General features: G+C 39.4%; 1 pseudogene; it reads right to left on the reverse strand.

The window, feature by feature from the left end:
* Nucleotides 1-4,451: 4,451 nt before the first annotated feature.
* LOC120525273 lies at nucleotides 4,452-22,243 on the reverse strand (annotated as a pseudogene).
* Nucleotides 22,244-22,788: the final 545 nt, after the last annotated feature.

Genomic DNA, 22,788 nt, shown 5'->3' on the forward strand with positions numbered 1-22,788 from the left:
GGATCGAGACTTGTATTTTAAAATGAGTTCTTCAAAAACACGGGGACACAGTTGGAAACTTGTTAAGGGTAAATTTCGCACAAACATTAGGAAGTTTTTCTTTACACAAAGAACGCTAGACACTTGGAATAAGCTACCAAGTAGTGTGGTAGACAGTAAGACGTTAGGGACTTTCAAAACTCGACTTGATGTTTTCTTGGAGGAAACAAGTGGATAGGACTGGCGAGCTTTGTTGGGCTGAATGGCCTGTTCTCGTCTAGATTGTTCTAATGTAATAAATTCTCCTGCTTTCAGGACACACTTGTTATCTACATGAAAAGTGAAACCTCCATATATTGGGAGTCAAGAATAATTAGTCATTATTATAGATAATAAGTCTTAGAATTTATCAATGATGGATGCATCATATTTTTGTCAACAGTAATTGGTCAATTTGAGACAGTGAGATATGCCTTGAGCAACGGTGGCAAGGTATTTAAAAGATGCAAAAAATATAGATGTGGTATTTTTACATTATAAATAACTCAAGACAATACTTGGTATACAACCTTCTATCTTTCTTTGATGAACAGGGTGAACAAAATTATGATTCAAACTTGATGCTTCAATTAACACTACACCATCATCATTGTTCAGGCACATTTCACACAAAGTGAGAAAGCCTGATAATCTACCACTGATAACATCATTATGTGAAATATCTCACCAGCTAAAGCTCTGATATTAAATACAGACATACTGAGAGTCTCAGTGACATTTGCCTGTAGGAAAGAGTGTGATTTATTGTGCCCACCCAGAAGGATGACAATAAATACAGGAAGATGAATTTTAACATGATTAACTAATTGTCAGTTTTTCCTTTGCAATATTGGTAATTAATTAAATAATTTGGCAAGGAACCTACCTTATTTACCTTGCCTTTCTCTGGAAGTGGTCTCTGGCCTTTTGACTTATATCAATGTAACTGAAGCACACTCATTTTAGAATAATGCAATTTATCAATAAATACAAGGATTATAGAAACATGATAACTGCATATATGTTGACATATAACACAGGTTGCACACAGACTGGACAGACAAATATATAACATAGAGAAGCGTGGTGTTTACTTGATATTTAGAGTCCCAATTTATATTGGCACACATGTCTTCTATTGTTGGAGAGCTCTCTTTCCCTTTGCTGCATGATCCTTTGTCTCCAGTGCTTTCCTCAGTTGGGCCTTTTCCTCTTTCATCTGCAACTTCATAGGAAACACCATTACTCTTTCTGGCACAAACGTTTACATGCTGATGTTCCCTTCATGAAGTGATGACTGCATCTCACCCTTCATACTGGTCCACTGTTTAGCTTGGCAAACTCGATCTCAGCTTTCAGGATCACAAAGAGAAGAGTTTGTCTGCTTTGGCTCCCCAACGAAGAATGACTCATAGATTTTTAGGTTCCAAGAGCAGGTTACAGAGGTTTGCTGTCATTTTGGAGAGTGAGAGCAGAGCTCCTGTGGGGGTCCCCTCCGAGTTCCCTTGAGAGATTCAGAGAGTGTCCGAGTAATCCTCAGGATGGTTCAGAAAGTTTTAAGTGAATGTATAATTTCTCTTGGTTGGGTCAAAGTCATTACTAAATATGCAAAATTATTGTGACTTCATAGACAAGGTCTTCCGCCCAACATAGTTGTCATTCATTGATTTATAGCTCTTTGTTCTTGCTTGAGTCCATTTCACACATTCTGGCTCAAGATGTCTGAAGATGGTCATCTAGAATGGTGTCATTTCAACATCTGGTTTACACCTTTGTTGTCAGATACAAGCTGGAATTCAGTCCCTTAGTCTGGAATGCAAGTTGGGAAGGGTGCAGCTGGATGCCTGCTGGAGGCCTGGTGTGCCACTAAAGCCTAGCAGAATGGCCATTGCCCTCTTTGTCCTATATACCCTTTGGTAAAGACAGGATTACCAGATATCCTATATTTCCTGAGGCACTCCCATATTTCTTGCCTAATTTTGGTGTCCCAGTTTTTTTTTTATCCTCCTTTGTGTCGACGTGTGGTGGGTGTGGCAACGTGCCGTTTCAGTGCATGCTCCCAACCTCCTCCTCCTCCTCTTCCTCATTTGTCCTATGTTTTAAACATTACTCCTTTCTGGATTCATCAACAGAGCAACATGAAGGATGTTGTAGAAAGAGCACTTTCAAGCATACATCCTTCAATGCATTAAAAATCTCCAATCATAGTAAACGTATTCATCACTGGCAATATCACACGTCTCAGATATTTTGTATTCATGAAGCAAAGCTTACGAAATGAAAACTGCACAAGTGTGATATCAAAGCATTTAGTTCTGAGACACCTTGCTTTAGCTACGTGGTTGATCTGTTAATGTGACAACGTGTGCTAGTTTAATGAAAATCCTCGGAGAGAATTTAATTTCTGAAAAAAAACATGCATTTGGTTTTGAGAACAACAAACTGATATCACAGACATGTGTATGTTGATGTTTTATTTCCCATGGATGACGCAGAGATATTTCTCAGTATATCAATACCAAAAAACATAAAACAGTCTGAAAAGATTAAGTGTGCCAGCCAAGTAAGTGAGGACCTGAAGCAGACACGATTTATCCAAGTGCAGGGATGTTCACAAAACATTCAGTAGCAAAAATATAATGGCTGTATATGGCTTTCTAGTTCAACTGAGTTATCATACGTGCAAGGAGTGTCAAAAATTGTAATACGCCCTCAGCAAGTGCATAAGGTTTTGTTAAAAGTAGTCAAATAAAAAAGAACCTGTGGCTCTGAAGGAGTGATTTTTTTGGTTTTATTCTTAAAGCTGCCATGTTTGTATACAGCATTGTAAAACCACATTACCCACATTCAGTACATTATGTACAGAAATATTTGGATAGAAGGAAAGAGGAGATGGAGATGCTTGAAGTGATGCAAAGACTTGAGAAGTCAGTCAGTAGAATAAGAAAAATATGTTTTGTAGGTTTGGCATTTATGTAAATGATTGAATATTCATATTCTTAAGCAAGACGTCTTACATACAGCTACATTTTCTTATCAATCTGTGTTTAATCAGTAGGTAAGAGTACCAATTTACTTTGGTTTCTTATTTATTAAAGAAGCTCTTACCAGTCATGCTGCAGCTTGAGCACAGAATTGAAAGGCACTAAAAACCCATCAAAGTGTATGTCTGAAATTTATAAACTGTCTTTAGGTAGACATGGGCAGTCAGGCCACATCATAATACTTCAGAAAGAAGAGTCTCGGAAAAATGATAGCTGCCTTATGGAAAAAAAACACTTGTACATTGTCCAACCTTGTTTTATTTAAAAGAAAAAGTTATACATAAAGTAACAAGTTTACTGGTAACACCTATAGAATTTTAATTAAATATATTAAATCAATACTTGTTCATATTTATAATTTAAGTATATACTCAAATGAAGTTGTATCAAAGGATTATTAAAAGCGTAAGGAAATGTAAGTAAAGGGTTAACTAAACACAGCTGAACATGTGAGGGTTGCCTCACCTTAAGAGAACAACAACAACAACAACAACATTTATTTCTATAGCACATTTTCATACAAACAGTAGCTCAAAGTGCTTTACATATTAAAGAATAGAAAAATGAAAGACATAATTATAAAAAATAAATCAACATTAACATCGAATAAGAGTAAGGTTCAATGGCCAGGGGGGACAGAAAAATCAAAAAACTCCAGAAGGCTGGAGAAAAATAAAATCTGTAGGGATTCCAGACCATGATACCGCCCAGTCCCTCTGGGCATTCTACCTAACATAAATGAAACAGTCCTCTTTGGATTTAGGGTTCTCACGGAAGGGCTTGATGATGATGATGGTCACGTAGACTTCTTCCTTTTAATCCGTCCATCATTGTTGGAGCATCATGAAGCTTTGAGTAGGTGGAGGTGGCGCAGGCCACCACCACAAAAGAAACCGGAAAAAGAAACAGAAAAGAGAGTAGGGGTCAGTACCGATTTTAGAGCCACCATGAATAGTTGTTATGATGAATTGAACATACAGAGTATCAGGATTAAGTTAAATTAAGATTAAAATGAAGTTATAAAAAGGCCATGTTAAAGTAATGTGTTTTCAGCAGTGTTTTAAAGTGCTCTACTGTATCAGCCTGGCGAATTCCTATTGGCAGGCTATTCCAGATTTTAGGTGCATAACAGCAGAAGGCTGCCTCACCACTTCTTTTAAGTTTTGTTCTTGGAATTCTAAGGAGACACTCATTTGAGGATCTGAGGTTACGATTTGGAATATAAGGTGTCAGACATTCCGATATATAAGATGGGGCGAGATTATTTAAGGCTTTATAAACCATAAGCAGAATTTTAAAGTCAATTCTGAATGACACAGGCAACCAGTGTAGTGACATCAAAACTGGAGAAATGTGTTCGGATTTTCTTTTCCTAGTTAGGATTCTAGCAGCTGCATTCTGCACTAGTTGCAAACGATTTATATCAAGGTATTTAATGAGGTTAAAATGAAATAAAAGAGTAATAAACTCCCCCTTAAAAAGTGAGAACAAAGTAGTGAGAAACCCAAACACCCCTATTGTGAAGCGATAATAAGATCAATAGGAAAACCCGTAGGACACCCGTATTAATGAAGAGGTGTTTAAAATAGTGCAAGAATTGACGTGTATGTGAAGTTACTGGTGGCTGTACTTGATGCTTGTTCATTCTATCGACTGAGATATTTACATATCTATGTGCAAATAAAGAATCGTTCTGCATTTTCATCTGGTCTCTGAGAACTATTTAATTGAAAATAGAGGAATTTTTTTTTCCACAACACACCTGCACATCACAGAATGCTCTTTATATAGCAATGCTATTCTCAATCTTTCTTGGACTCAGGTACTCGTATTTCAGCTGACGGTTTTCATTCCTTTCATCGATTGACTTTTCAATCTTCTTGAGTGCTTCTTGGAACTTTTCAATATGATCTTTGGCAGCCTTCTCAATGAAATAATCCTCTGGGTATTGACCAAGCCAGACCTAAATAAGTTGAAAAGATAAGAGTGGTGCTGTCTCAAAATGTCTAGGGAGGAGACAACTTGTGCCTAAAAGACGGAAAGCAAATAGCAAATACAGACGGAAGAAATAGCATTCCCTGTCAAACAACTTACTGCAGTAGGCAACTCTCGACTGAGGGCCAATGTGATAGCCACTTCAAAACATGACATATGTACATCTGGGAGTGTATTCATGATCAAATCCATGGTAGCTAAACCCTTTCTAGTGGGAGGAGGACACCGCATACTGCAGGGTGTGTTTGGCACCCATGAGCACCAGTCAAACTGCAAGAAGATAAGCATACTTTTAGTCATTAAATATGAATGAATGGTTAGTCTTCTCATCTAGACAATATTATGATAACATTTACCTGTCCATTATTAATTGCTGCATGCTGGGCAGAGCCAGTGAAGATGACCCCTGCCAATATAGTGACAAGCTCTGTTTTATCTTTTATTTCACTTGACAGACCTAAGGAAACAATGGGATATTGTAGTGGCAAAAGGTTATGTTGTTATGTGATCGCAAACAAGTCAACAGCACTCCTCCTTTCTCTCAGACAACAACTTTCAAGATCCTCTTTAACCTATTTCCCACAAACGCCATTCCATAAAGATGGTATTAATATCCATAATACATTTTTCTGCCTCTATCTGTCTTCTTCTGTCATTATCCCTCTCAACCTTTCATTAGCTTGACTGGTTTAAATTTTACCATTCTGACCAGTTGTTTTATGACTTATAGTTTACCTCTCTCCCTTTTTTTTACTCAAAAGAAAATCTGTGCCATCTGGTTCTCTGTCTACAGATCATTCTTCAAGACATTGTCATTGGTGATGTCACCCACATGCCATTAGCTACTATCAAGAATCTTTCTTTCTTTTTTAGAATATTTACAAGATGCATCCCTTTCTTACCACTAATGTCACTCAACTATCTGTTAAAGCTCTTGTTTTATGTCACCTCACAGACATCTCCACTACCTCTAGAATGCAGTTGCTCAACTGATGTAATCTGTCCCCAGTTTAACCCACTTTATCCTTCTACTTTACTTTCTCCACTAACTTTCAAATGCAGTAATTCAAAGCTATTATCTTAATCTACCAGTTCCTCCATGGTTCTGCTCGTTCTCAGTAAATCCCTAAAAGAACTCTTTGTTCTGTTCTGGCCTGTTTTCTGCTTTCCCCTCCTCTCATCATACATACTAAAAATGGATGCTGTTTCTCTGTTCTCACTCCCAAACTGTGGAAGGGGCTTCCATTAACTATCTGCTATGTTCCCAGTCTACTTATATTCAGGTGTTTCTTTAAGACATACCATCTAACAGAACATCTTGGGCTTGCCTACACTTTTTGCCCATGTGCTATCTTTCTGAATATCTGCAGTTTTACCTCGCCTTTTAAATTTGACTTGACGTTTTGCTTTTTATTATTTTTTTATATTTGTACTTTGTAATCAGTATGTATTATGATTTGCTTTTCTAACGTTTCTTGGATAAGGGTGTCTGCTAAATTAAAAACAGTATATACAAAATAAAAAGCATTTCTGACATATTTTGTCCAACCTAGCTGTGCACTGTGCATCTAAATTGAATTAACTCTTCAACAAACTCCATAATATTAATGGTCAATATCACAAAAAGTCTAAACAGCAGGCCACCTGGAATAGTACAATTTATAGTCAAAGATTTCACTCTGTGGTTGCAGTGTGCTTTGTTAATGGATGTCACATACACACTAACTTCTAAAGGAAAGGATGCAACTGTTCATCTAGAATTGATGATTGAAGAAGGTATCATTTATGATGACGTTCTTGAACTCTTTGTCAGTATTTTATGCTTCTGGATGAACACTTTATCCCCATAAAGCACCACTAGCTACGTATGTTGTCCTCTGTAATCTCCTACTGACTGGACACTGTAATATTTTTGTGCTTTGTTTACCAAATACAGTAGGAAGACAGTAGAGCCCAAAAAGCTAACAGTACTTCAGAACCCACAATGTTTCTTACCAAACTTGTGAAGGTCCCTAAAGCCTTCTGTAACAACATCATGAATCCAGTTCTGCAGCTCCTTGTCTTCCATAACATCCATGTCAGAGGAATAGTACAGATCCACAATGCTAGACACAAAACTGCAAAGAGAAGTCAAAGACAGGACAGTGAGTGACTAGAAAATGGGAGAATTCTTATATTCTGGACAGGCTTGCCAAAATGACTCCTAGCCTAAGAGCCTGAGAGAGTCACTGCATTCATTCCCTAGCCCTGAATGGGTTCTTAAAGTCTGTGGAGTAGGATTGCTTATGGAAGAGGTGGTTTTGGTGAGGACAGGGGGGGTGTTTTCATTTAACACAACAAGGCATTTGTTGTCCTCTGCACTGTTCACCTCTTAATGGCCTCCCATTGTTTTAGGCTGTCGTCTCTGTAGAAGTAGTTCTTTAGCCGGCTCACATTTCTGTCCTCAAAGTCAAAGGGGGGCAGAAGAGACCTGAAATTCATGACTTGACATTCCTTCTGCATCAAGAAGGCCAATCCTTCCCCTCCTGTGGATACTATCTGTTTATGTGCAAGGGAAATAGAGAGAGTTGTGTCAGAGATGCCCCTTGAGCACAGTTGTGACAAAATACAGAGCATATCATTAAGCATACCTCTTTGAAGATTCCGTTCTCTGAGATGAGATTCAAACGAGCATTGGTGTTGATTTGCAGAGTGTCACGCATGTGGGGAATCAGAAGCTGGAAGACCCAAAAGTGAGAAATGAGGTGCTTCTGGCTAACACAGACACTTCATCTGTACATTCATTTCGGAAGGGAAGGCCTTCTTAGCACTTGAAATCATCATTTTGTAAGGATCCACATTTTAATTTCTCACATTGCAGCAGGCTCTGACAGCCCTGTAATGTATGTCAATGGGGATTATATTATCTAAATCCCTAAAGAGATGATTAATAAGGGATTGTTTTCCATTCAGCAGTCAGTAAGATCCCTTTTTAATTTTGATAAGCAGCAGAGTGTTGGTCAGAATGGAGATTTCATCCATCATTTCATTAAAACTTCTTGTTTCATGTCTGTGTTGTATGGAGTTGAAGCTACTGTAATTCTAGCAGAACCAACCCTGGATAGAACATTCACTCACACAGCTACACTCATTCACATCAAGCTAATGTAGAGTCACAGAAAACACACACATTATTACGAGGGTGACTGAAGAAAATATAGACATGGATAGAACAGGAAATCTCCATGCAGACCATAAACTGCCAGATTCAGACCAACCACTGTGCCACCACACTGAACTGCAAGGAAACTCTTTTCCTGTTGATTTTTTCCTATGTTTCTGTACAATGCCCTGGTGCCCTATCCAATGTTGTTTCCTGCTTTACTCTCTGTGTTGCCAGAATAGACCCCTGTGTGCATGAATTAGATTAAAGAAAATTGAGCATTTCATTTTCTTGGGTGTGTTTCAGCTTTTAAAGTGAGATGTTGGGTCAATTGAAGGATTGTTGGATTGTTTCTGAGGATGGACAAAGTAGTGTGATTAGTCCTTAAATAACTGTCATCATTGTTAAATACATATTTATTATGTGGTTTTGTTGTTCTTGAAATATATACTCTTACAGAATTCAGTGTGAGACTTTACCTTATAAACAGGGTGAACAGTGGGCAGTTGTCTCATGGTGGCTATACAAAACACCTCACTGACCAGATGTGTACGCAGAAGGTGAGAAAGAGCCTCATAGACTTGAAAGTCAGCATGTCGAACCCACATCTTTGCTAAAAGCCAGTCAAGTTCAGGGTCAGAAGGCAGGAAGATGGGGTTGTCCTGGCCAGGCTTCTGTTGTATCTGAAAGAGATAAAAATGTTATAGGCCAGCAATAGAGCAAGCAATACCCTGGAGGTGAGCAGATTGAGAACAGTGTCATCCCACTCTAGTAAAGTTGGTGTGAGCATGTTGTGTATATTACTGTACAATAGTGGGTCTGGATTATTTATTTATTCATTTTTGATCAGAAAGAACTCAGTTTGGTGGGGTGTTGGAAACGAACCACTGTAGCAAATATCCACCGCGGTCATTTCTAAGTACTCTTTGGTTTGTTACGTATTATGAGTATACAGTATTTAAGAAAAGAAGCAAGCTGGATTCTCAGTAAAATTAACTAAGTTTGGGTTACTGTTTTTACATTTTCTCTGTAAAGTATCAAAATGTTATGTTGATCACCTTTCCTCTCTTTACAGAGTGTAGCAGAATTTTAGTGTTGTAGATAAGTAATATGAAAACCAAGATAAAGAAAATTTTTAAGCTACACAAGGAGACCTTTTGAAACTCAAGCGCTAGCAGTTTATTTTTATGAAATTCAGTTTATTTTTATGAATTTCAATTTTTATTTTTTTCTGGATAGTATGCTATTTACCGTATACTGTATACTTTTATAGCCAATTGCAATGAAGTAGAAGTCTGTGCAATATCACATCTTCAGTGACTTTCTAGTCTGCCACGTTTAAAGTTAGGTGGGAGTAGCAAGTGACAAAAAGAAGGCAGCTGAGTGTGTACAGAAGTCCCCATTCTCTCACTTAAAGCTTTGCATTAATTTTATTTCCCCGCTCATTTCCCATGACGCTAAGATTACCCAGAGGTTAAAGAACTGGCCTACTTGATATTTGGTTCCTCAAGATTTTCTTGTTTTCATTTGTAAAACCTCAAATAATGAATTTTATCGACCACTTTCTCTTTCAAGGTTGAGACTTTGCTTTTTTGTCACCTGTATTGCCAGTGGTATCAGTCCTCACTCGGGGTGGTCATACAGCAGGCACAGAGGGGCCGTAACATACTGATGTTTGCCTTCGATCACATTGACAGGAATGCCCTCCAGTATGCAGTAGTCAACCAGGTAAATTTTCCCATCCTGAACAGGGAGATGACACAAGTGAGTGTGACAGTCTTTGTCTTGGCCATCGGGTTGAGGTGGTAATCGAGCATATCTAAAAGAGGTCTCACCTTCATTTCTTTGTTCAGGGTTGTGTTGGGGCCCAGGGTGTCCTGCACCATGTCTTCTGTTACAGGAAATTTTTCAGGAAGGTTAAAGCAACTTTTGATCATTCGGGGATTGCAGCCATTCAAGAACTGATAGCCAAAAAAACAGTCCTCCTTCCAGTGCTCCATAACATACTCTGAAGAGAAGAACAAAACTATTAACTTAGAGAGTTCTTAAGGTGAACAAGAGGCCAAGTCTTGTGAAGTGGAGCGGGTTTCCCACCTGTTATGGGGCTTGGTTTGAATAAAATATCTCGATAATCTTCCAGGTCATTCCAGGACTTCAATTTACAGAGCTGATTCTTGATGTTGAGTTCGTTAAAGCTGTAGACATAATTGTCATGATCAACAAGCATCTTGTTGTCTTAAGTGTGGTACACTTCTCTATACTGGGTGTTTAGAGTGGCAACCCCAGCAGAAAATGTATATGACCTGCTAAATACCTTCTCTTTCCTTGTGTTGGGAAAACAATGGACCCCTATGTCCAGCATCCCTGTTTTGCAAAACAAGTTACCATTTGTCTCAGAAACAAATCAGTGGCAGCAGAGCTCTGCGTTGGTTTTGTTGGGAGTCAACACATGTGAGAGCTTTTAACTTCACAAAAAGGCATTAAGAGTAGAGAAACGGACATAAGTGGTATCATGGAAAGGCTTGTGGGGGCTTAAGCTACTGCTAGAAATGCAAACACTACTCCACAGCACTCCCATTACCAAGAGAAGCCAATATGAATATTGATCTATAATATTATTTTACCATAGGCAAAATCAACCATTTTTTTCATTTATTATGAAGAAAAAAATGTTTTATTTAGTTTAAATATAGCAAATGTTTAGCTTTGGATTAAAAGTTTTGCCCGAAGTGTGTCCTTAGATTTTATTTCTTTCACAACTATGGACCTCACTGCTAGCAGCATTTCTCTGGTCAGCCCTGTCAAGCAGATCTTCAAGGAGAATTCTGTGAACTGCAATCAGGTCTGCTATGGCAGATCTTGATAGGTTGCATAGAGGACAGGACATCAGCAAAGGAGCAAACACTTTACAGGTACTATAAAGGCAGTTCTTGTGCTCTGACCCTGAGTTCAACCAGAAGCTGAATACTTCTTTGTCAAGGAAGAGGTTGAGTATCATTTACCTTACAGTTGCATGTAAATTCTTTAGGTGCCATACCAGAATATTTCTATATGTGTTTAAACTTCTCTAACTTAAACCTTAACTAACCTCACAAATCATATCTGCCCCATTTTTAATAAGTGAAGCATGCAGGTTTATGCAGATTTCACATCACAAAAGAATTAATCAAACAATGGAAAGCCGATGCCTTATCTCTCTGAATTGGCATCAAATCATTATTATACACTTTGACATCATTATCATCTAACATATGTCACACATGTACGAATAGGAGGGAGCTGTATGGACCAAGTGAAGGTAAGAGATAGATAGATAGATAGATAGATAGATAGATAGATAGATAGATAGATAGATAGATAGATAGATAGATAGATAGATACTTTATTAATCCCAAGGGGAAATCCACATTTTGTTTATAGTAATTATATATTATAATTATTCTACACCAGGTCAGAGGGTGGTGGGGTGCGCTAAACCTTCTTTTATTGTCTCTGCAGACCAAAAATGGGAAAACCTGTCTGATTCAACCCTGAAGACATCACTTCCAGTTCTGGCGCCCAGAAGAGCATCACTTCTGGGTCCACTACATCAATTCCTCTTTTGGCATTTAAAGCTGCCTTTTTTCCCAAAATCCCTCCGTCTTGTTTTGGATTCCATCAAGGACACATCTGTCTTGATTTTCAAAACCCATTGCAGCTGGCTGCCCCAAACCTTTTTTTAAGTGTGTCGAGTCTGATAATTTCACACAGGATACAGTGTGGTGGAGAGCCAGGACCTGGCCTGGAAACCTTCATAAAGGAAGGACCAGGAGAGAACAGGCACAGGACATTATCTCCTCTGGAGAGCTAGATGGCAGCCCCCTGGGTTGCAGCAGTGCCTCAGACTCCCACAGAGCTTCCTGGGAGTTGGAGTTCAGTACAGCCCTGTTGTGTTCTGAGGGTGCCACCAGGGAGTGCTGCAGGGATTGTGGCATCCTAATTTGTCAGGCTTCCACTTCACCCCGAAGTGTTTCCAGACCACACAAATGGTCCACTGGAAGTACTAACAGGTGTAAAGTAAAAAAAAAGCCCACTGCCACTGCTCCAGGAGCCAGAGAATCGTGAGAAAAAGGGATGAAGTTTTCTGGAGGATGAGTGGAGGCAGAAGAAGAGAGACAAGAAAAAGAAAAGACAGTACCATTGTTCTGGTTCACTGTGCTTGGTGCTTTAATGTACTGCTCTGTACAGGTGGGAAACTTAAGAAGTGTTTACCACAACAAAATAAAGCATGTGTTGTGATTGTAAGCTGGTGTCTGTGTATGTCTGTATTGGGTGTTGGGAGCTGAGTGCCACCTGCAGGCCACAACTCTCACATAGATTTAAATGTTATGTAAAGTAAGAGCATCTCAACCACCTGCCACTCAGAACAACATATTTACTATTAGCTGTCTAAACTGAAATTACAACACTTCAGGTTTACAATGAAATGGATTTGTGGTTAGAGGTTATAGAATTCAAGCCACGATAACATGGAATAAAAACACAGACTACATGCATTACATGACTCGAATAGCACAAAGCACATCCTGCTAACTGCGGTGGGCTGGCGCCCTGCCTGGGGTTTGTTTCCTGCCTTGCGCCCTGTGTTGGCTAGGATTGGCTCCAGCAGACCCCCGTGACCCTGTAGTTAGGATATAGCAGGTTGGATAATGGATGGATGGACATCCTGCTAACTACACTGCTGTCAGGTGTTTGCTGGTCATCTATTCTTTCCATAACATAATTCTGTGCTTCTTTGAAACATGAGCATCATGATGTTGATTTCTTTTCCACAACCTGGAAGAAGCACACTTAAGGTTGCTTGGTAGATTTTTCAAATTTAGCACGGCCCTCCTCAGTGGTGGGTCAAAATAAGAAGGCACTGTAATGTCTTGTGAGCGACTTATTGTTGATTTTCATTTCCTTTCTTTTTGTAGTCACTGCGGCTGCCTATACTGGAGCTAATAATACTGAATATTTTGTCCTTGACTGGGAAGAGCTCAAACCAAAAGTGCAAATACATAATTAATAAAAAATAAAAAAAAATAAAAATCAACAACAAGGGGGTCATCATTTAAAAATGGGTCATGATCTTCAAGCCACATCACTAATTTGAAAAGGTCAGGTTGGACGTGCCCAAAGTTACAGAGAACACAGCAGAGCCAACTGGTCCAGCCCCTCAGCTAGAGGCAAGTTTGTAGCACCAAGCATGAAGATAATTGCCCATACTAAAAGAAGCAATATTTTTCTAAATAAGAATGTATATGAACGAAAATTGTAAAAAAAAAAAAAAAACTTGAGAAGACAAAGTTGAGGGCTGTTATAAACATTTTACTAATAAGTTAAATTACTGAGGCAAGCTTGTTACTTTGCACAGCATCCGGTGGGGTTATACGTAAATGCCACAGCTACCAAACATGTTTGAGCACAATCAATATCAAATTCCAGGTGAGAATAGCATAAAAGGAGTGGCACTATGTACATATTTGTATGTGTTTTTCTAATCCATATATAACATCTAACTCAAGCAAAACTACCCTTCTGTCACCACCACCACTACCACCAAACTTGAACAGTTAGTCTTCCATCCTTGGCTATTCTTTGGAGATCCTCACCTTGGACTCCTCTTCTTCACTGAAATCCCAAGAACCATAGGCAAGTGGATAATTACACACTGTCTGTATATGAATGTAGTGAAGCTAGGCTAACTTAACATTACCCCAAGTTCTATCACACTAGACTTATGAACTCACGCTGAATGAACTGATTTCTTGAAATCAGAAGTCTTCTGATAGTTGAATCGATGGTCTAAAGGTAAATCGTTCTCAGATTTGGCATCAATGCACTTGGGAATTCCTGGTCTCCAAGCCTTCCATCTTGTAAAATGAGAGGAGAGAAGAGTAAAGAGTATAAAAGGATCCATGGCATGCATGAATCAAGTGGAGAAAAGCCCACCTGTCCTAGACAGTTAAATACTTTACCTGTACATCTGCTGCCGTTCCTGCAGTTCTTTTTCTCGGTGGAGGAGGAAGTCATGTGCAATTTCATCCTTTATTTTCTTAGCTTGAAGAGACAATGAGAACAAGAGGTATTGGAGCAGAAAAGTCAGAGAAATAAAGAAGAATATGATTAAGACAACCTAATGGAGTATGAACTTACAAAAGTATGGCAGTCCTAACACATGGGTTTAAAAGATGGATGAACTTTAAGAAGGGGTACGTACATGAGGGAGTGTGTGAAAAAAGTGACACTCCTTACCTGAACCCTCACGTAGCCTGATCGTCACATTGCCTACAAACCAGCGGTAGCAGGGAAATCTCTTACAAGACCCATCAGGACACTTCACCTCCAAGAAGCGACAAAACCAGTCATCACCAATATAATTGCGCTTCTCTAGCTCCACAAACCAGATGTCACCAAGTGGAGCTTTGCAATTAACATCATATTCTCCAACCTAGAAAGACACATTCAGAGATGTCACAGACAACATTTAAATAGAACTCAAAAAGTAAAAGCATTGAAGTGCCCTAGAGGAGAAAGGCAAATAAATTCAATTTTAACATAAGGTTGTTTAAGATCAGCATTACCCAGTGTTCAAACCATCTCCACCCAATTGAATAAAATATGTTGTCTTTTGACTTACACATCCATGGTAACTGTCTCTTCCTGCATTTTTTAAGGCAGTTTGTTGACTTTGCCCAAGCTCGCCGATCACTGTCCCATACACATAGTCAAAGGTTCCAGCGTCCTCATCTACACCTGTAGCAACAGTTAACTTGTAGGTCACCATCTGTAAACAACAAATGCAATGGATGGAATTATCTTTTTTATCATGGCTCCACAGTCCATACTAACCCCTACTTTCCTCTGCTGTTCTTTTTCCGGTTTTCTGTGGTGGCGATCTGTGCCACCACCACCTGATCAGGGCACAATGCAGTCCCTTCGTTGATGGATTGAAGGCCAGATGTCCACATAACCATCATCATCTAATTCTTCCACATGAAGCCTGAAAACCATGAGGACTGATTTAGATCATTTATATTAGGTAGAGTGCCCAATGGGGGCTGGGTGATCTCGTGGCCTCAGAACCCCTGCAGATTTTGTTTTTTTCTGCAGCCCTCAGGAGTTTTTTTTTTTTTTGTTTGTTTTGTTTTTCCTCTCCTCCCAGCCATCAGATTTTAACTTATTCTTTATTTGGTATTGCCTAATCTTATTTTTGTATTTTTATTTTTTATAAACTTTTCTTTCTTCATCTTGTAAAGCACTTTGAGCTACATCATTTGTATGAAAATGTGCTATATAAATAAATGTTGTTGTTTTCAGAGACATGTATTGTTAAATTTTATGTGTATGTTCAATTTAATTATTTATACATCAGGGAAATTCTGCCCTTTCATCTATTATCAAACCTGAACTAATTCAGTGTCATGGGGGCCAGACCTCAACAACATTATACACAGGCGCTAAACACTGGATAGGCGCTAGTTCATCACAGAGCCATACTCACTCATCCTGAGCCAAAGTACCATGGCATTGGGATATGGAAGAAAAATCCACACTGTTACTAGGAAAAATGTGCAGACGCCAGGCCAGAATTCAAAGTCAGGTCCCTGAAGCTGTGAGACAGCAGTGCTAACAGTTGTGCTATCATGTTGTCCCCATCAGAAGGTAGTAAAGATGTGGAGTGCATGTGGGCAGCACAGAAATTCTATGTATAATGTTTTAAGCCCAAGATGAAGTGAGGGCAATGCAATAAGAGGAGAATCCAGATACTTCATCATGTACTATTCCTGGCTCTAAGTATGGGTCATATGTCATCCACCATGATCACACCTCCCATACACACATTCCTTAGAAATGGCAGAGAAGAGACTGATTTCCCCTCATAGTATTTGGCCGTCATTTCTAGACACATTCAGGGAGACACTTTCTTTGGCTTGATGTCAGCTGAGGAGTCTCCTGACAATACAGAAATAAACTTTGGCATTCAAACCCTCAGAGATATCCAGTTAAACCAGCCTACCAAAATTCAGCCTTATGCTGCTTTACTCTGATTACACAGAATATCAATTCTGTATATATTTGTACAATTTGCATTGGGTATCCATGGGTGGCAAAGTTAGGTAGTGGCTAGAGCTGGGACCTCACTTAGGTTAAGATCTGCTTTAGGTGGAATGACGCTGGCAAAAAGACACCAAACAGAAACCAGCCATGGATGGAATGCCAGTTCACTGCAGGATCACGTCATTTTCAAACTGGGGCAACTTAAGGCTGCCAAGGAACCAGAGTAGGAAATCCCAATTCAAAAAAGTAACCTGTTTGGACATGCAACCTCTACATTTGCTTATGTAATATTAAACTGTAGCTCTACCTAATGTGCCAACAATATTTATATATGTTTAATGTACTGTATATCGCCATCTCTACCCCATTTAACTAGTCTGCTGGCAGCTTCTTAGTTGTTAAGATGGTTTGTATTTCCTAATCTAGGAATGCTTTAAAGTATAACTATATCTATCAAGCCATTTTCCTAACCTGCTTATCCAGGGCAGGGTCACATGGCACCTGAGCCTATCTCAGGATTCATAGGGCACAAGACATAATCAACCCCTAGGCAGGGCACCACTCTATTCTTACTCTTTTTAAGCTTTATTCTTATTCCTTACTCTAGTGGAATATACGGAAGAGTACATTTCAATGCAATGTGTTATACTGTATACTGTTGTGTTCTTCACTGAAAGCAGGCAAAGAGTTTCATGTTTAAGAGTGCTTAACCACACAACATGTATATACATATATTTTCGTATCTCTTAGGGTGTAAGACTATAAATCAGTCTAAACAAGGCCTGTAGTGAAAGCAGCTAAATGGAGAAACATACACAAAATCAGTCTGAGACAAGATGTCTAAGATGGTATCTGAGGAGAGACAAATCACCAGAAATTTGCAGATTTTTACTTTCACAAACAGTTTCAGAAAATGGGCATCTTGCACTCTTTTACAAATGAAATTCTTGGTTATGAGATGGATTTAACACTTTTTTCTAACAATTTCACACAATTTCAGCAAATTCCTGCATTACCAATGGTGTGGAATGCAAATAAGGAAGCAATGGGCCAAAGAAATGTTGGTGGACCAAAAATGAGTGCGTTGTGGCACAATATAAAACAGGCAAAAATCTGTCTTTTAAGCCTCAGTGGCTTCTCAAGACTTTCAGCTCTATCGAGCAGGTCTTGGTTTGGGAACGCACTCATTTGAGATGTAGTTCCTCTGAATGTGAGCCTTCAGATTTATATTGTCATGACTGGAAGAGGTGTGGCTTAGTTGAGTGGGGGCGTGGCTGGGCTGCCATTCTTGGGCAGTTTCTCTGAGCTACAGAGGAGACAAGAGTTGGTGTTGTTAGTGTTGACACCCATTCTTATCCTGGCACATTATTGCATACATTATCCGAGCCTGGAAGGTGATCCTCAAGTGGCCATGTGTGACAATGCATTAGTGACGCTGCCTTGCATGCTTACATCTGCTGAATCCTAGGTTCTAATCTTGTGACTTTTGCTGCCTGTGTGGAGTTTGTGCGTTTACTTTGTGTCTGAAGATTTTCTTTTTTTTCTTTAGATACTACACTTGTCCATCCATACTCCAAAAACATTTAAGTTAATGTGATTGGTGACAAACTTGTTCCATGTGTGTATGTGTGTTTTGGTGTGTGTGACTGAGCCCTGTAAAAACCTGTAAACCTGATCAGGGCCATCATTCCTTCTTTGTGCTCAGGGCTGTTCAGGTAGGATTGAGTTACATAAGTTCAAAAACTGGATATCTCTATGCCAAGAGGATGTACGTTTATAGGGCAATCGTTATCACGTGTACAGAGTACAGTGAAATTCTAATTTGCATGTGCTGATCAACATACAACACATCACCATTCTTCTCTGCCCCGATTAGTGAGTATAGTTTACCTACCTTACCTTGAAACTTCTGTCTTCCTTATCTGAAAACATCTCAGAGCAGCTTTACAAAATGTGGTTAAAAATCTCAAGCACTGAAAAGATGTATTGATGCGCTAATTATTTACATTTAGAGAAAAGTAGTGGGTCAGCCTGGTTAATATATAGCAAATCTATTTTTAGTATAACAAAATTATATATTCTATATTGATATGAGGATAAAGTTTAAGCTACAATGATCAGTGGGTAGAACATTCCTGGAAAAAATGCCTACTGATATTAAAGATCATTTTAAAAAACATACTGTCTTCATCATCTGCGCAATTTAGATTAGATTAAATCTGAAAAACTTTATTAATGCCATGGGGAAATTCAGATGCATACAGCAGCAGAAACATTACAAACAAGAATTTCACTCACAGCACAAATAACACATCCAATCAATGACTCGATAAATAAATATATAAATGTTTACATGTAGTAGGAATGCAATGAGAAGTCAAGCAAAATGACACCTTTTATTGGCTAAATAAAAAGATTACAATATGCCAGCTTTCGAGGTAACTCAGGCCCCTTCTTCAGGCAAGATGTAATGACACCTTAAGAAGTATGTATGATGGGCCAGGGTTTAGGAGTGGACACATAGACTCAACGCCGAGACACAACCTGCACACTCAGAGCCAAAGTATGTTGAGGTTTGCAGGAGCAGCATTCTGGATGTGCGGACAAATGAGAGACGCTCCTCTGACTGGCAGTCCTGACCCCAGCAGCAGTGTGCAGATGTGCAGAGAGAAGGCAGAAGAGTTGCTGGAGGAGTCTGAGTTTGTCTGTAACTCTTTTAGAACAGCATTTATAATATATATATATATATATATATATATGTTATATATGTTATTACACACACACACACACTAAACCAACCAGAGAAATAATGTCAGAAAAGAGCTACAAACTGACAACAAATAAAAACATTTTTGCTAGTTTTAATTGATTTAAAAAGTGGATAATCACATTTTTATCCTATGGGAACATTCTGACTTCCTTTATCAGTGACCATGCTTCTTAAATATTTGTCTCCCCCCGTCACACATTTGCACACTCTGTGATCCCAAAGCACTGACCTGCTCTTATTATACTGTAGGTCTGCTGCCCTGTGGTCCTCTTGCTACTGCTTTTCTTCTGTTCTTGGTGAACGTTAGCGTAGCCAATTGCTTCTCTGTCACCTGCTGACTCTCGGGTGCTGCAGGCATTTAAATCTATGCTTAATGGGTGGGGTGGGGTGGAGGTGGCAGCAGCATGCTCAAAATTTTAAAAATGTGTATCTCCCTGAAGGCAACAGCACACATATCCAGGTCTCCGTGAGCTGGGCATCAATATACCACACTGAATGTTGAGGGGGGGTCACAACTTTCTACCACCAACTTCATTGTGTTTCACCAATGCAGTTGTTGTAATATGGTGGCACCGTATTACTATTATAAATGACAACTTGTTTCAATTATTAATGGCCACCAAGGCTGCCAACACTTCACTAGCATGACTGTCCTGCTGCACCAGCCCATCATGCTGATGACCCTCACTGTGACAATCTCTAAGCTGAGAAAAAAAAAAACATTAAAGGCTTCTACCCAGCAGGGACTTTGATTCTGTGGATCAGAGTTTTAATCTCATTATAAACTGATGTAAATATGCAAGTTCCTCAAGTTCACATTTTGAGATTTTAATCTCACCTAAGAGGAATGTATTGTAGTGGATCTTGAGAAAGACTCTGCTGTTAAAGCTAAACCTGTTCATCCTAATCAACCTTCCACTTGTAAAGCTCAGTTGCCCACACCTCAGGTGTTTACCGTACCTGAAACATTCTGGTATCACAACCCACTTTCTCCATTTTAAAGTCTCCACAACCCACCAAGGGCTATCGAGTGTGACTGTCAGAGCTGCTATGAGATAAGTGCAATCATCTAACACGCCACACACTAACATTACGAACAGCTGCAACTGTGGTGGTGAAACACTGCTGAACATAAAATTGACTGTGAACTGTGGCAGTTGCATTACTGTCCCATAATGGAAGGCACCAGCCATCTGGAGAAAAAGAGACATGTGTGCTAAAGCAGCCACACATAATGCTGTAATTGTTACAGGGACACCACACTGCAGCCCCCTCTAACGGTCTGGTGTTCCAACACACTGGGGCTCCCCATAAACTCTAAAGAGCCAGAAGCTGTGGCCACCTCTACGTCCTTTACCCTGTAGTTGTCAATAAACTTAGCAGAATTGAAGATTTTCAAACGATAAACTTCTGAATCGGTGGCTGGAATGTGGTTGAATATAGCAGGCTATAATGTATCTGTTGATTTCATGATCTCCAACCATTTGGGTTTATTTATGTACCAGTGCGTTATCGTGCAGTGAATATACTTGACTTGAGCATTCATAGTTTTCAGACTCTTTCTCTGTATGTTTAGCATTCGTTTCCTCAGAGGTTGATGCTCTTGCTGCTTCCTGAGCAGCTCTTCTTTTCTCCACCCTAGCGACCCACTTCTTTTCTTCTTCCATCAGCATTTTATTGCATTAAAACTGATTAAGTCAGTGTTTGTGTTGCAATTACTTAGTACGTTTTCGTTCATTTTTCACTTAAGATGGCATTTAAGTGCCATTTAAGATGGCATTTAAGTGTTCGATCTGCTTCAAGAATGATTTAATGATTTAAGATATGAAGAGGTAGGGGAAGTGACGGTGAAGGTGGGAGGGATAAGAACGGCGCCTGTATGCATGTGCTGCACAGCCACCTAACCCTAACCCTATTGAATGACTGGGACAGGTTCAAGGTGTGGACTAATGACGGTACAGGAGATAATTATACTACAAAGGAGCACTATAAGAGTGAAATGCTTAAGCCCTTCACCTATGCATCTGCCTGTGAGTTGATGGCTGCCGCCGAATTGTTCGGTTGTCGCTTTCAAGTGTACCGAAATGGCCAAATATTTTACACCTTTGGACAACCGCCAATGCCTCTTAAACATCTTAGATTCACAGGTGACGATTTCAGTAGTGGACACTTTGATGTTTATGAATGTTTAAACTCTCAAAAGCTGGATGTGAAGTTATCGATGAAACTAGTTGTATACTTACAACGCTTGACAGATGCCGAATGTCACTTCAACACAAGTCCTACAAATACTGTCGTAATTAAACCAACCATGAAACTCAAACAGATTATGACAGCAGCAATCCAAGCTGTGAGATATGAAACAAGATTACTGTTCACATGGCCAACTGTATGTTGCATGCTTAAGAGTAAGCTCAGCGCACAGCTTGGTCATATTACAACCGGAGGGCCCACGTGTAACTCTGTTTACTTATCTACATTAAACACATTTTCCAAGCATTCGTCCAATTCCACGGCGTGATGTGCTGATATTACTCCTTCGAACTGGGACATCAGCAGTTATAGATCGAGGATTGAGGTGCAGTGCTTTTATTGTAAACAAAATGTAAACAGAGCAGTCTTCCATAATAAATAATAAAAATAATTTCCACACAATTACTATAATACTTAAAAAACAGTATTTGTGGTAGGGGTTAAAATCATCAATAAATAAATCCAATAACAGGTTATAATCAATGTAAAAACCCAGTCAGGATCTTCAACACTGTGCCTCTATGCTTCCATCAAAACCACATTTCTGCTGCTCACCCAACCAGAGACACCCGTCAACAAGCCTGTCCATCTCTCAAATTAGCTCACTCCCCAGCTTCTTTAGTTCGTCACCACTGTGGTGCTCCAAGCCCAGCTCCATCATCCCTTACCCAATCACAGACGTGTGCTAGATGGTCCTCATGGCCCTTCCAAATGTTGAGCAGGACTGACCTTGCCCCATGAGTGTCGTCTGCCACTTCCCAACTGCTTGCTTCTAAACTATTGCACCAGATCAATCACAACCCTCTTCTTTTTCTTTCCATTTTCAACCTCTTATCTTATTTGTTCTTACCTTATTTTTGATCTCCAGTCTATCCTGCTCAGGCTGTTTTATCCTCCTGTGGGTGCAGGTGCCTTAATTGCAAACATCAAAGTGCTAACAAGGAAACTGGCTAAAGTCACATGCTCACATCTGTATGTGAATGCAGATCCAGCCAGTCTTCTATTTTAAATCAACAAACTCAGAGCTTGTTTTTACTTCTACACAGAGCATTCTTTTTATTAGATAGTATTCAAGAAATTTCAAGCACTTTGTTTTTTCTTTGCACGAATTCTTTTTTCTCGATTGTCATGCATGCATGCCAGAGGGCTCCCCAACCAGCTCAGACGAGATAAGTAGTACCATGACAGGAGGTGCTGTCATTAATGGTCTCCTCTCCTTTTCTCACAGTACACAAAACACAACAAACCTGGCAGTAAGGTTCAATGGAAGTCCCATCCCTTCCAGTTCCAGAGACATAAAAAGCAGTACCCCAGGAAAGTGGTTTCATTCTTGTAAGGACCACCGAAGGAGGAGGAGCTCAGACGAGTGTTATTCAATTTTGCTTAAGAATAATTTGTTGCCATTTTGGTACTATGATTCTGTGCTGTTTCATTTTTGGGTCATTTTCCATTACCGTTTTCCCACTAGAGTTCAAAAGTAAATG

Source organism: Polypterus senegalus, chromosome 3, assembly GCF_016835505.1.
Source record: "Polypterus senegalus isolate Bchr_013 chromosome 3, ASM1683550v1, whole genome shotgun sequence".
NCBI lineage: Eukaryota > Metazoa > Chordata > Cladistia > Polypteriformes > Polypteridae > Polypterus > Polypterus senegalus.